This window comes from Ranitomeya imitator, chromosome 8, assembly GCF_032444005.1.
Source record: "Ranitomeya imitator isolate aRanImi1 chromosome 8, aRanImi1.pri, whole genome shotgun sequence".
Lineage (NCBI taxonomy): Eukaryota > Metazoa > Chordata > Amphibia > Anura > Dendrobatidae > Ranitomeya > Ranitomeya imitator.
In genome coordinates, this window is record NC_091289.1 from 68,414,308 (window position 1) to 68,429,063 (window position 14,756).

General features: G+C 45.3%; 1 protein-coding gene across 1 annotated transcript in view; it reads right to left on the minus strand.

Moving 5' to 3' along the window:
• The window catches only part of GRIN2B (glutamate ionotropic receptor NMDA type subunit 2B), a 939,810-nt gene that overhangs the window by 375,090 nt on the left and 549,964 nt on the right, over nt 1-14,756 (minus strand). The gene's annotated exons all lie outside the window — the stretch shown is intronic.

Below are 14,756 nucleotides of genomic sequence, written 5' to 3' on the forward strand. Positions count from 1 at the left end.
TCACCATTACACACTGAACGGGAAACCACTGGGTAAATCTGACAGGGAGAAGGACTTGGGGATCCTAGTTAATGATAAACTTACCTGGAGCAGCCAGTGCCAGGCAGCAGCTGCCAAGGCAAACAGGATCATGGGGTGCATTAAAAGAGGTCTGGATACACATGATGAGAGCATTATACTGCCTCTGTACAAATCCCTAGTTAGACCGCACATGGAGTACTGTGTCCAGTTTTGGGCACCGGTGCTCAGGAAGGATATAATGGAACTAGAGAGAGTACAAAGGAGGGCAACAAAATTAATAAAGGGGATGGGAGAACTACAATACCCAGATAGATTAGCGAAATTAGGATTATTTAGTCTAGAAAAAAGACGACTGAGGGGCGATCTAATAACCATGTATAAGTATATAAGGGGACAATACAAATATCTCGCTGAGGATCTGTTTATACCAAGGAAGGTGACGGGCACAAGGGGGCATTCTTTGCGTCTGGAGGAGAGAAGGTTTTTCCACCAACATAGAAGAGGATTCTTTACTGTTAGGGCAGTGAGAATCTGGAATTGCTTGCCTGAGGAGGTGGTGATGGCGAACTCAGTCGAGGGGTTCAAGAGAGGCCTGGATGTCTTCCTGGAGCAGAACAATATTGTATCATACAATTAGGTTCTGTAGAAGGACGTAGATCTGGGGATTTATTATGATGGAATATAGGCTGAACTGGATGGACAAATTTCTTTTTTCGGCCTTACTAACTATGTTACTATGTTACTATGTAATGCTGACCGCTTAGTGTCCTGTCCTATCCATTCCTATTTAGCTAGAAGTTGCCTCCTTTGCTAAATCCTGTTTTCTGCCTGAGTTTGTCTTTTCCTCTACTACTCACAGTCATTATTTGTGGGGGGCTGCCTATCCTTTGGGGTTCTGCTCTGAGGCAAGATAGTATTCCTATTTCCATCTTTAGGGATATTTAGTTCTCCGGCTGTGTCGAGGTGTCTAGGTTTTGTTAGGTACACCCCACGGCTACTTCTAGTTGCGGTGATAAGATCAGGGTTTGCGGCCAGTATAGTTACCACCTACTCCAGTGAAAGTATTCATGCTGCTCCAAGGTCACCTGATCATAACATGTACTAGCTCAAAAGGGGGCTTCTACTCAATACTGAGCAAAGGGTCTGAATACTTATGACCATGTGATATTTCAGCTTTTCTTTTTTAATAAATTTGCAAAAATTTCTACATTTCAATTTTTTCAGTCAAGATGGGGTGCAGAGTGTACATTTATAAGAAAAAAAAATGATTTTTTTTTAATTTACCAAATGGCTGCAATGAAACAGAGTGAAAAAGAGTGAAAAATTTAAAGGGGTCTTCCGTACTTTTTGTACCCACTGTATGTTACACTGTATTCTTTCAGCTACCACAACTCTCCAGTTCCTCTCCTTATTTCCATCATGGGGTGGGCTGCCACCAACCGTTCAGCCGTGATGGGACAGTAATGGCCGGCATTATCCCTGCACACTTATAACTATACTACTGCAGCAGAGCTGAAGGCACCAGGCATGGCCACCACCAGTGACAAATAGGATCCGAACCATGCCTGATGTACTTGGTACTGCACACTGGATTCGCTCTATTGAACAAAACTTATCATTTTATTGCGGAAGTCTCATTGCAAAATAAAACAATCCCAATGCACCCAATCAATTATGTAGAGATGTAAAGTTTTGTCATGACCATTAGGGAGCACTTCAGGACTGAACTCACAGTAACAGGACGGATACAGATCACACATACACATCATGACATACCGATGGGAACAATCATTGGAAGCCTACTAACAAGAGATCTGCAGATTGCAATGGACTAAATCAATACTTGATTGACGCTGCACATCTGAAAGCATTGCACTAACTTACGAGCAAATATGTAGAATACCAAATAATTGCACTTAATATGTCTCCCAGTAGGTGGACGACTGATAACTTGATATTTAGATGTAACAGCTTGGCTTTTCTTGCTGTTGTGCTCCGATCTGTGCATCCTCACATCTTTAGTAACGCGACAAAACATGACATACTTATAAATAATTCCATTGAGTCGCTTCTCAATACACAAGGAAAATAATTTATTCTCAATCAAAAGAAGCCTGTAAGATTAAATGACTTCCTTATAATTTGACTGTATTCATTTTCTCACAATCAGCAAAATAGGCCAAAGGGATTTCTTTGTATCTCAGAGCCTGGAGCTGGAGCCGGACAATGCATGATCCATGGCGCTTCTCTATTGCCGAGAAACATTTGGAATGGAATTTCAGCAGTTTTATAAACTACTGCTTCTGATTTTTCCCAGGGATTTCTGCCTGTGTCAGAAAAATGTTTTGTGTCATTTCCAACGTATATTAAAAAGGCTTTGATGGTGCTAAATGTTGTGTCACTTAATTTGTGAATGATCGTAAATGTTTACCACCTCCAACAGGTGGTCCAGTCCATCACTGAAAACAAGAAACCATAGAAGCGCCGCACGTTGATTTGATGGACAGGAATTACATGCTTGAAGACAGATTTATTACAATTACTGAAACAGAAAACGGCAGTTGGTGCTCAGAAGATTCTATGTACATAGATTGGGCGGGATCTCTGCTTCTATGTGGGATTTTAGCAGTAGCATCTGCCATCTGCTATCTCAGTAATGTAATAATCTGTCTTCACTGAATACACATTTTACCCAGAAATTGAGAATTTCGAGAATGAAAGATCAGTCAAGCAGGAGAAAGAAGCATTTTTCTCTGATAAGTTATATTAAAAAGTTTGCTATTTTCATGTGTACTATTAATGTATTGAAAAAAACATTAAAACGATGGTTACTCTTGCGAGAGCAGGATTTATACTTAACTACCTGACTCTATTGTGGTATTCTACACGTATTCTCTTCTGCTTCCCAAGATGGAGTTTGAGCCAGTATGTCTGTGTGAGATTACAGAGGTCCAGCAGGAATGTCAGGAATTATACAATTTAATTTGGAGCAGACACAACGTCTCAGAACGTCCCACATTGTGGCGGACAACACTCTAAGGTTGTACAGCACATTAATAAAGGTGACACACAAAAGTCTACAAGACAGACAATAAGAAAGACTTAAAATGGCCACAAGGAAAAGGGAGGGTCATATCTTTTTGCAGCTATGGTAATACTATTATTGGTATCCTGTAAACTATGTAAGATATATAATATTTTGACTTACTGTTAACCTCCAAAATTACATTAACCCCTTCCCAACATTTCCAGTATATGTACGTCATGGTCAGGAAGTAGTTACCGTATATACTCGAGTATAAGCCGACCCGAGTATAAGCCGACCCCCCTAATTTTGCCACAAAAAACTGGGAAAACTTATTGACTCGAGTATAAGCCTACGGTGGGAAATGCAGCAGCTACCGGGGAATTTAAAAAATAAAAATAGATGCTCCAAACCGTTCATTATTGCCCCATAAGATGCTCCATATAAAGCTGTGCCCCATATAATGCTCCATATCGTTCATGATTGCCCCATAGATGCCACATATAAAGCTGTACCATATAGAATGCTCTGCACCGTTCCTTATGGCCCCATAGATGCTCCATATAAAGCTGTGCCATATAGAATGCTCTGCACCGTTCAGTATGGCCCCATAGATGCTCCATAGAAAGCTGTGCCATATATAATGCTCTGCACCATTCATTATGGCCCCATAGATGCTCCATATAAAGCTGTGCCCCATATATAATGCTCTGCACCGTTCATTATGGCCCCATAGATGCTCCATATAAAGCTGTGCCATATAGAATGCTCTGCACCGTTCATTATGGCCCCATAGATGCTCCAAATAAAGCTGTGCCATATAGAATGCTCTGCACCGTTCATTATGGCCCCATAGATGCTCCATATAAAGCTGTGCCATATAGAATGCTCTGCACCGTTCATTATGGCCCCATAGATGCTCCAAATAAAGCTGTGCCATATAGAATGCTCTGCACCGTTCAGAATGGCCCCATAGATGCTCCATATAAAGCTGTGCCCCACATATAATGCTCTGCACCATTCATTATAGCCCCATAGATGCTCCACACAAAGCTGTGCCATATTGAATGCTCTGCAGCGTTCATTATGGCCCCATAGATGCTCCATATAAAGCTGTGCCATATAGAATGCTCTGCACCATTCATTATGTCCCCATAGATGCTCCATATAAAGCTATGCCATATATAACGCTCTGCACCGTTCCTTATGGCCCCATAGATGCTCCATATAAAGCTGTGCCATATATAATGCTCTGCACCGTTGATTATTGCCCCATAGTTGCTCCATATAAAGCTGTCCAATATATAATGCTGCTGCTGCTGCAATAAAAGAAAGTCACATTCTCACCTCTCTTCGCTCAGGACGCCGGCGCTTTCAATATTTACCTGCTCCTCGTGCGGCTCCGTCTCCAGCACTGACGCTCAGCAGAGGGTGCACACTGACTACGTCACCGCGCCCTCTGACCTGAGCGTAACTGCCAGAGGACGCTGGAGACAGAGCCCCACCGGAACGAGGAGCTGTAAATATCGCGCAGCGCTCCCCTCCCTGTAAACTTACCTGCTCCCGGCGCGGTCCCTGCAGTCCCTGCTTCTTCCACCGCTGCATCTTCTTCCTGTATTGAGCGGTCACAGTTGGCGATCATTACAGTCATGAATATGTGGCTCCACCCCTATGGTGCTTTATTTGGGTTCTAAATTCTACCTGAAAAAATCAATAAATCAATCAGTGGGAGATTAATATTGGCCTTTGGGCTTGTGTGCCAGTCCTAAGCGTGCCATCTCTCTCTCTCAGATAGTGGGCCATAGAAAGCCTATTTATTTTTTTTTTTTTTTAATGGGTTTATAAATTTTCCCTGGAAAAAAAAAAAAAGTGGGAGATTAATATTGGCCTCTGGGCTTGTGTGCCAGTCCTGAGCGTGCCATCTCTCTCACAAATAGTGGGCCATAGAAAGCCTATTTATTTATTTTTTTTTGGTTTTATAAATTCTCCCTTAAAAAAAAAGGGAGATTAATATTGGCCTTTGGGCTTGTGTGCCAGTCCTAAGCGTGCCATCTCTCTCTCAGATTGTGGGCCATAGAAAGCCTATTTATTTTTTTTTTTTTTGGTTTTATAAATTCTCCCTTAAAAAAAAAGGGAGATTAATATTGGCCTTTGGGCTTGTGTGCCAGTCCTAAGCGTGCCATCTCTCTCTGTCTCTCAGATAGTGGGCCATAGAAAGCCTATTTATTATTTTTTTTATTGGGTTTATAAATTTTCCCTGGAACAAAAAAAAAAAAGTGGGAGATAAATATTGGCCTCTGGGCTTGTGTGCCACTCCTGACTCCTGTGTGCGTCATCTCTCACTCAGTGGGCCATAGAAAGCCTTTTTTTGTTTTATTTGTTTTCTAAATTCTCCCTGAAAAAATCATTTTATTTTATTTGGTTTCTAAATTCTTCCTGAAAAAATCATTTTATTCTATTTTTTTTTTCCTAAAGTCTCCCTGAAAAAACAAAACAAAAACAAATCAGTGGGAGATTAATATTGCCCTTTCTGCTTGTGTGCCAGTCTTGACTCCTGGGTGTGCCATCTCTCTCTCTCTCTCCAATTGTGGGCCATAGAAAGCCTATTATTTTTTTTAGCTTGATTTGGGTTCCAAAATCTACCTGAAAAAATCACTACATCAATCAGTGGGAGATAAATATTGGCCTCTGGGCTTGTGTGCCACTCCTGACTCCTGTGTGCGTCATCTCTCACTCAGTGGGCCATAGAAAGCCTTTTTTTGTTTTATTTGTTTTCTAAATTCTCCCTGAAAAAATCATTTTATTTTATTTGGTTTCTAAATTCTTCCTGAAAAAATCATTTTATTCTATTATTTTTTTTTCCTAAAGTCTCCCTTAAAAAAAAAAAAAAAATCAAATCAGTGGGAGATTAATATTTACATTTGTGCTTCAGTGACAGTCCTGCGTGTGTGGCATCTCTCTCATTTGTTGCCACCAACAACAGAGTGTGTAACATTGTGCCTGATTTTCGTTGTGGTCTCACTCACCTGTAAAGGGGTAGCTAAATCATACTGAAGTTATAGCTCACCGTGTAATTTGTGTGACAGCAACAAATACCGTTAGTTTGTTTACGTTTTTAAAACAATGAGGAAGTATTGTGGAAGAGGTCGTGGCCGGGGGCGTTCATTGTCAGCTGGTAATGAGGGTAGTGGTAGTGGTGGAGCATCAGCTGGTCGTGGGAAAAAAAATATTGCACATTGGAGCTGTGGAGCCAGGTTCGTCGTCTGGCTACACAAGGCCTCGAACGCTCCCTTTTCTGGGAGTAGGAAAACTGCTTTTAAAGCCGGAGCAGCAAGAGCAAGTTTTGGCTTATCTTGCTGACTCAGCCTCTAGCTCTTTTGCCTCCTCTCGTGAAACTGGTAAATGTCAAAGCAGCGCGTCGTTAGTGGATGTTCACGGTCAGGGACAAGTCGCTTCCTTGTCCTCTTCAGCAAAAACAACAACAGAGAAGAATGCAGCAGGCGACACAACGGGTTACTCCATGGAGCTCTTTACACATACCGTCCCTGGCTTAGAAAGTGAAGCAGTTAACAGTCCATGCCCATTACAAGTTGAATCTGACATGGAGTGCACTGATGCACAGCCACAGCCAGACTACTATGCTGGTCCTTTGACTCAGACCACAACATTGCCCTCGCAGGGTGCTGATCAAGAATCAGACCCTGATGAGACTATGTTGCCCCATCACGAACGCTATACCACCGACCGACACGGTGACACAGACGAAGTTGCACACGAGCTACAAGAAGAGGTAATAGATGACCAGTTCTTGACCCCGATTGGCAGCCATTGGGGGAACAGGGTGCAGGCGGCAGCGGTTCTGAAGCGGAGGAGGAGGGGCCGCAGCAGGCATCAACATCACAACAGGTTCCATCTGCCGGGCCCGTATCTTGCCCAAAACGTGTGGCAAAGCCAAAACCTGTTGGAGGACAGCGTGGCCATCCGGTTAAAGCTCAGTCTGCAATGCCTGAAAAGGTATCCGATGCTAGAAAGAGTGCAGTCTGGCATTTTTTTAAACAACATCCAATTGATCAGCGCAAAGTCATCTGTCAAAAATGTTCAACTACCTTAAGCAGAGGACAGAATCTGAAAAGTCTCAATACAAGTTGCATGCATAGACATTTAACCACCATGCATTTGCAAGCCTGGACTAACTACCAAACGTCCCTTAAGGTTGTAGCACCCTCGGCCAATGAAGCTAGTCAGCAACGCAACATCCCTTCCGGCAGTGTAGGGCCACCATTTTCCGCACCACCTGCAGTATCTGTGCAGGTTTCTTTGCCAGGCCAAAGCCTTCAGGGTCAGGGAATCACCAGTTTCGTAGTAGGAAACACTGCATCTAGGGCACCGGTGGCAACAATACCATCTCCCACCGTCTCTCAGTCTGCCATGTCCACCGGCACCCCCGCTAGTTCCCCGATCTGCAGCTCTCCAGTCCAGCTCACCCTACATGAGACTATGGTTAGAAAAAGGAAGTACTTAGCCTCGCATCCGCGTACACAGGGTTTGAACGCACACATAGCTAGACTAATCTCGTTAGAGATGATGCCCTACCGGTTAGTTGAAAGCGAAGCTTTCAAAGCCCTGATGGACTACGCTGTACCACGCTACGAGCTACCCAGTCGACACTTTTTTTCCAGAAAAGCCATCCCAGCCCTCCACCAGCATGTTAAAGAGCGCAGGACGAGGTAGCGGGCGAAGAGGAGGAGGAGGACGAGGAGGATGATGGGGATGATTATATTTTTAATGAGGAAGCTTTTCCGGGGCCACTGGAAATTGGTGGCGCGGCAAGGCCGGGTTCTGGTTTTTTGAGGGACACAAGTGACGTGGATTTGCCTGAAACTGCCCCTCAACCAAGCACAACCGCAGATTTGAGAACTGGAACTTTGGCCCACATGGCGGATTATGCCTTACGTATCCTCAAAAGGGACACACGCATAACTAAAATGATGAATGATGACGATTACTGGTTGGCCTGCCTCCTTGATCCTCGCTATGAAGGCAAATTGCAAAATATAATGCCACATGAGAACTTGGAACTAATATTAGCAACCAAACAATCAACTCTTGTTGACCGTTTGCTTCTGGCATTCCCTGCACACAGCGCCCGTGATCGTTCTCACACGAGCTGCAGGGGCCAGCAGACCAGAGGAGTTAGAGGGGCAGAAATCCGAAGTGGCGTTGGCCAGAGGGGTTTTCTGACCAGGTTGTGGAGTGATTTTGCTATGACCGCAGACAGGACAGGTACTGCAGCATCAATTCAAAGTGACAGGAGACAACATTTGTCCAGTATGGTTACAAACTATTTTTCATCCCTTATCGATGTTCTCCCTCAACCGTCATTCCCATTTGATTACTGGGCATCAAAATTAGACACCTGGCCAGAATTGGCAGAATATGCATTGCAGGAGCTTGCTTGCCCGGCAGCTAGTGTCCTATCAGAAAGAGTATTCAGTGCTGCAGGTTCAATACTAACAGAAAAAAGGACTCGTCTGGCTACCCAAAATGTAGATGATCTAACCTTCATTAAAATGAACCACAACTGGATTTCGAAATCTTTTGCCCCACCTTGCCCGGCTGACACCTAGCTTTCCTATGAAAAGGTCTTGCCTGTGGACTATTCTGAATGCCTTTTCCAATCTCGTAATTTTCTGCACCTGATTGTCCAGCATACGACATGTTTACACCTCACTAAATGGCCAAACTCCCCACACGGGGCCGTGGTATCGACACTTGGCGACAGCACCCGTGAGAGTGCAGTTTGTCTGAAGAGGTGGGTGAGCCCGCTTTTGGTCGACGGCACTGCCACTGGGTCCCTCCTAGTACAATAAAGTGTCTCTGGCGGTGGTGGTGCGCACCCAACGTCAGACACACCGTTGTAATATGAGGGGCCCTGGGCCTATACCGCCGGCCACAAGACAGTTTCCCCCCACCCCAGCTCAAACAGTGCTCTACCACTTGCAAAATTATCTCACAGCTCCACCAATGTTTAGTCTATGCGCTGACATCCTTCAATGCCTGCCACTGACAATACCATTGTATTGACATTTTTGTTATGTTAGGCCTTCGATGCCTATCTGTGGTCACTCCTTCCACTAGGCCTCCACTGACCACACCACTGCTGCCCGTGTACCCCTGTAACCAATTTAAAATTGCCTACAGCCATGTGTTATTATTTTAGGCCTTCGATGCCTGTCTGCGGTCACTCCTTCCACTAGGCCTCCACTGACCACACCACTGCTGCCCGTGTACCCCTGTAACCAATTTAAAATTGCCTACAGCCATGTGTTATTATTTTAGGCCTTCGATGCCTGTCTGCGGTCACTCCTTCCACTAGGCCTCCACTGACCACACCACTGCTGCCCGTGTACCCCTGGAACCAATTTAAAATTGCCTACAGCCATCTGTTATTATTTTAGGCCTTCGATGCCTGTCTGCGGTCACTCCTTCCACTAGGCCTCCACTGACCACACCACTGCTGCCCATGTACCCCTGGAACCAATTTAAAATTGCCTACAGCCATGTGTTATTATTTTAGGCCTTCGATGCCTGTCTGCGGTCACTCCTTCCACTAGGCCTCCACTGACCACACCACTGCTGCCCGTGTACCCCTGTAACCAATTTAAAATTGCCTACAGCCATGTGTTATTATTTTAGGCCTTCGATGCCTGTCTGCGGTGACTCCTTCCACTAGGCCTCCACTGACCACACCACTGCTGCCCGTGTACCCCTGGAACCAATTTAAAATTGCCTACAGCCATGTGTTATTATTTTAGGCCTTCGATGCCTGTCTGCGGTCACTCCTTCCACTAGGCCTCCACTGACCACACCACTGCTGCCCGTGTACCCCTGTAACCAATTTAAAATTGCCTACAGCCATGTGTTATTATTTTAGGCCTTCGATGCCTGTCTGCGGTGACTCCTTCCACTAGGCCTCCACTGACCACACCACTGCTGCCTGTGTACCCCTGGAACCAATTTAAAATTGCCTACAGCCATGTGTTATTATTTTAGGCCTTCGATGCCTGTCTGCGGTCACTCCTTCCACTAGGCCTCCACTGACCACACCACTGCTGCCCGTGTACCCCTGGAACCAACATCAGAAAATATAAAAATAAGTATTTTGCTTATAAAAAAGAAAATACTGGAGAGATATCAAATGCAGACATTTTAACATTAAAAACAAACACATACAACAAAAATCTGGTACAGTACTAAAAATGGCCACCAGCTACAATAACTTTCTCCTGCAAGTAGTTAACTGAAAGGTTTTTTCAATTTTAAACACAGATATGGCATCCACCGAGTGTTGTCCTGTCGCGTCTTCTTTATATTATTGCCAAGAAGATGCAAAACAATGAAAATAATAAAATCATTATTTACCAAAAAAATAGAGTAAGTCAAAACCACATTGCAAATAAACATTCATTACAAATAAAGAAGCAGGGCGCGTCCGAGGGTGAGTATATACCTAATAAGAATATAATCACCCTCGGACGCGCCCTGCTTCTTTCCAACAGCCTTCCTTCCTAAGAATCAGCCCTTCCGTGGTGTAGAGAGAGGGTTTGTTACACTCCAAGGTGTTCCCCAGGTTGCCTTTCCTGAGCTTCGATCTTCCGGCTCTCGTTTAGTAGTTGTTGGAAACTACGCTGCATTAGGCCTACAAATTGGGTATGGGGTGTAGAGAGATGGTGTGTTCCACTCCAAGGTGTTCCCCAGGTTTCCTCTCCATTGCTTCGATCTTCCGGCTCTCGTTTAGTAGTTGTTGGAAACTACGCTGCATTAGGCCTACAAATTGGGTATGGGGTGTAGAGAGATGGTGTGTTACACTCCAAGGTGTTCCCCAGGTTTCCTCTCCATTGCTTCGATCTTCCGGCTCTCGTTTAGTAGTTGTTGGAAACTACGCTGCTTTGGGCCTACAAATTGGGTATGGGGTGTAGAGAGATGGTGTGTTCTACTCCAAGGTGTTCTCCAGGTTGCCTTTCCTGAGCTTCGATCTTCCGGCTCTCGTTTAGTAGTTGTTGGAAACTACGCTGCATTAGGCCTACAAATTGGGTATGGGGTGTAGAGAGATGGTGTGTTCCACTGTAGAGAGATGGTGTGTTCCACTCCAAGGTGTTCCCCAGGTTTCCTCGCCAATGCTTCGATCATCATGCTCTCGTTTAGTAGTTGTTGGAAACTACGCTGCATTAGGCCTACAAATTGGGTATGGGGTGTAGAGAGATGGTGTGTTACACTCCAAGGTGTTCCCCAGGTTTCCTCTCCATTGCTTCGATCTTCCGGCTCTCGTTTAGTAGTTGTTGGAAACTACGCTGCATTAGGCCTACAAATTGGGTATGGGGTGTAGAGAGATGGTGTGTTACACTCCAAGGTGTTCCCCAGGTTTCCTCTCCATTGCTTCGATCTTCCGGCTCTCGTTTAGTAGTTGTTGGAAACTACGCTGCATTAGGCCTACAAATTGGGTATGGGGTGTAGAGAGATGGTGTGTTCCACTGTAGAGAGATTGTGTGTTCCACTCCAAGGTGTTCCCCAGGTTTCCTCGCCAATGCTTCGATCATCATGCTCTCGTTTAGTAGTTGTTGGAAACTACGCTGCATTAGGCCTACAAATTGGGTATGGGGTGTAGAGAGATGGTGTGTTACACTCCAAGGTGTTCCCCAGGTTTCCTCTCCATTGCTTCGATCTTCCGGCTCTCGTTTAGTAGTTGTTGGAAACTACGCTGCATTAGGCCTACAAATTGGGTATGGGGTGTAGAGAGATGGTGTGTTACACTCCAAGGTGTTCCCCAGGTTTCCTCTCCATTGCTTCGATCTTCCGGCTCTCGTTTAGTAGTTGTTGGAAACTACGCTGCATTAGGCCTACAAATTGGGTATGGGGTGTAGAGAGATGGTGTGTTCCACTCTAGAGAGATGGTGTGTTCCACTCCAAGATGTTCCCCAGGTTTCCTCGCCAATGCTTCGATCATCATGCTCTCGTTTAGTAGTTGTTGGAAACTACACTGCATTAGGCCTACAAATTGGGTATGGGGTGTAGAGAGATGGTGTGTTACACTCCAAGGTGTTCCCCAGGTTTCCTCTCCATTGCTTCGATCTTCTGGCTCTCGTTTAGTAGTTGTTGGAAACTACGCTGCATTGGGCCTACAAATTGGGTATGGGGTGTAGAGAGATGGTGTGTTCTACTCCAAGGTGTTCTCCAGGTTGCCTTTCCTGAGCTTCGATCTTCCGGCTCTCGTTTAGTAGTTGTTGGAAACTACGCTGCATTAGGCCTACAAATTGGGTATGGGGTGTAGAGAGATGGTGTGTTCCACTGTAGAGAGATGGTGTGTTCCACTCCAAGGTGTTCCCCAGGTTTCCTCGCCAATGCTTCGATCATCATGCTCTCGTTTAGTAGTTGTTGGAAACTACGCTGCATTAGGCCTACAAATTGGGTATGGGGTGTAGAGAGATGGTGTGTTACACTCCAAGGTGTTCCCCAGGTTTCCTCTCCATTGCTTCGATCTTCCGGCTCTCGTTTAGTAGTTGTTGGAAACTACGCTGCATTAGGCCTACAAATTGGGTATGGGGTGTAGAGAGATGGTGTGTTACACTCCAAGGTGTTCCCCAGGTTTCCTCTCCATTGCTTCGATCTTCCGGCTCTCGTTTAGTAGTTGTTGGAAACTACGCTGCATTAGGCCTACAAATTGGGTATGGGGTGTAGAGAGATGGTGTGTTCCACTGTAGAGAGATGGTGTGTTCCACTCCAAGGTGTTCCCCAGGTTTCCTCGCCAATGCTTCGATCATCATGCTCTCGTTTAGTAGTTGTTGGAAACTACGCTGCATTAGGCCTACAAATTGGGTATGGGGTGTAGAGAGATGGTGTGTTACACTCCAAGGTGTTCCCCAGGTTTCCTCTCCATTGCTTCGATCTTCCGGCTCTCGTTTAGTAGTTGTTGGAAACTACGCTGCATTAGGCCTACAAATTGGGTATGGGGTGTAGAGAGATGGTGTGTTCCACTCTAGAGAGATGGTGTGTTCCACTCCAAGGTGTTCCCCAGGTTTCCTCGCCAATGCTTCGATCATCATGCTCTCGTTTAGTAGTTGTTGGAAACTACACTGCATTAGGCCTACAAATTGGGTATGGGGTGTAGAGAGATGGTGTGTTACACTCCAAGGTGTTCCCCAGGTTTCCTCTCCATTGCTTCGATCTTCTGGCTCTCGTTTAGTAGTTGTTGGAAACTACGCTGCATTAGGCCTACAAATTGGGTATGGGGTGTAGAGAGATGGTGTGTTACACTCCAAGGTGTTCCCCAGGTTTCCTCTCCATTGCTTCGATCTTCCGGCTCTCGTTTAGTAGTTGTTGGAAACTACGCTGCATTAGGCCTACAAATTGGGTATGGGGTGTAGAGAGATGGTGTGTTCCACTGTAGAGAGATGGTGTGTTCCACTCCAAGGTGTTCCCCAGGTTTCCTCGCCAATGCTTCGATCATCATGCTCTCGTTTAGTAGTTGTTGGAAACTACGCTGCATTAGGCCTACAAATTGGGTATGGGGTGTAGAGAGATGGTGTGTTACACTCCAAGGTGTTCCCCAGGTTTCCTCTCCATTGCTTCGATCTTCCGGCTCTCGTTTAGTAGTTGTTGGAAACTACGCTGCATTAGGCCTACAAATTGGGTATGGGGTGTAGAGAGATGGTGTGTTACACTCCAAGGTGTTCCCCAGGTTTCCTCTCCATTGCTTCGATCTTCAGGCTCTCGTTTAGTAGTTGTTGGAAACTACGCTGCATTAGGCCTACAAATTGGGTATGGGGTGTAGAGAGATGGTGTGTTACACTCCAAGGTGTTCCCCAGGTTTCCTCTCCATTGCTTCGATCTTCTGGCTCTCGTTTAGTAGTTGTTGGAAACTACGCTGCATTAGGCCTACAAATTGGGTATGGGGTGTAGAGAGATGGTGTGTTACACTCCAAGGTGTTCCCCAGGTTTCCTCTCCATTGCTTCGATCTTCCGGCTCTCGTTTAGTAGTTGTTGGAAACTACGCTGCATTAGGCCTACAAATTGGGTATGGGGTGTAGAGAGATGGTGTGTTCCACTGTAGAGAGATGGTGTGTTCCACTCCAAGGTGTTCCCCAGGTTTCCTCGCCAATGCTTCGATCATCATGCTCTCGTTTAGTAGTTGTTGGAAACTACGCTGCATTAGACCTACAAATTGGGTATGGGGTGTAGAGAGATGGTGTGTTCCACTCCAAGGTGGTCTCCAGGTTGCCTTTCCTGAACTTCTATCTTCAGGCTCTCATTAAATTGTGGTTAAACGGAACAACTGTATTTGGCGTACTAGTTGGTTTGGGGCCTACTATCGGAGTCTGCCGCTCCTTGCTGTTCTCCTGGTTTCCTGTCCTGAAATTCCGTTTTCAGGCGCTCGTTAAGTAGTTGTTAATGTTAGACTGCATTTGGCCTACTAGTTGGGTTGGGGCCTACTATCGGTGTCTGCCACTCCTTGCTGTTCTCCTCCACTGAACAAAGCTGTGCCGCGTGTTTACTACTGTTGCCAATTTTGAACTGCATTTCGACTACTTACTGATTTGGGCCTACTCTCTGTGTCAGCCTCTCATTCCAGTTGTCCTCCACTGCAATGCCCCCTGATTAGTCCTGTGTTACCAATTTTGAACTGCATTTAGCCCACTTTATTCTTTGGGCCTAT